Raw genomic sequence first — 1,148 nt, 5'->3', positions numbered from 1 at the left:
CCTCCCCAACAATTTGTATTCATTAATATTTATTATGTAAATATATTTTTATTTATTTATTATGTACAGATTTTTTTTATTTATTTCCGAGCAAATTCGAGCTGACCACGAGCGAACAAATTTTTGTTCTTGTTCGACTCGTTAGGCTTAACGAACGAACCGAACACGAGCCTCTTAACGAGCTGTTCGCAAACGACGAGCCAAGATGACAGCCCTATCTGTGGGGATAATCACCTGTTTTGCAGAGTTCAGGTGACTTTTTCTATCGCAGTTTGTCAGTGTCATGAGGCCTAAGAAGAGTACATGATCTTTATGTCAACCGAAGAGCTTGCAGTCGTTTATCACAGGTTTCTAGAGCAAAGCACAGGATGCCAAGGATTTGAAACCTTACATGGCTCAAGTTGCACTGACACAAGGAGTGAGATCAGAGAGATTTTGTTTAGACCTCAAACTCGCAAATCAGCAGAGCTTGGTCGGTCTATTAGAGATGGCCAATAAGTATATCATCGCTTATAAGAACGCTCCGGAACCTGTCAAACAGAGACACCAAAAATGACTGTCACAAGACAACATAAAGCAACAAAGTACATGACTGATTGTCCGCTCACGATACGAGAGTCACCACGGTAGCAAACCCACCCATCATCACGAGGATCAGAGGCGGCCAATCAGGGCCCACACCACCAATTGTCCTATCATCATGAACATTCCTGGTACAACCATGGGGCCCCCTGTGAAACCGCACTGAGAGTGTCCATGATATAAATAGTGGAAGCTATTCAAGATATGGAATTTCTTATAAAGGCACGACCGATGAGAACCAAAGCATTCCTTTGCGGGGCCCCCTGTGAAACCGCACTGAGAGTGTCCATCATATAAATAGTGGAAGCTATTCAAGATAAGGAATTTATTAAAAAGGCACGACCGATGAGAACCAAAGCATTCCTTTGAGATAGCAGGAAATATTGTAAGTATCACCAGGACCACAAGCACGACATTGACGAATGCATAAATCTGTGAAGTCTGGTTGAGGAACTGATAAAGGAGGGGAAGCTAAAAGAATTTATCGCTTCTAAGGCCACGACTCAGAGTCAGGGCAAAGCTCCCTCGGAAGGAACAATAAACGGACCTATCTGCACCAACGTCAT

The sequence above is a fragment of the Phalaenopsis equestris genome, unplaced genomic scaffold, assembly GCF_001263595.1.
Source record: "Phalaenopsis equestris unplaced genomic scaffold, ASM126359v1 Scaffold000022, whole genome shotgun sequence".
NCBI lineage: Eukaryota > Viridiplantae > Streptophyta > Magnoliopsida > Asparagales > Orchidaceae > Phalaenopsis > Phalaenopsis equestris.
This window is presented reverse-complemented; position numbering follows the sequence as displayed.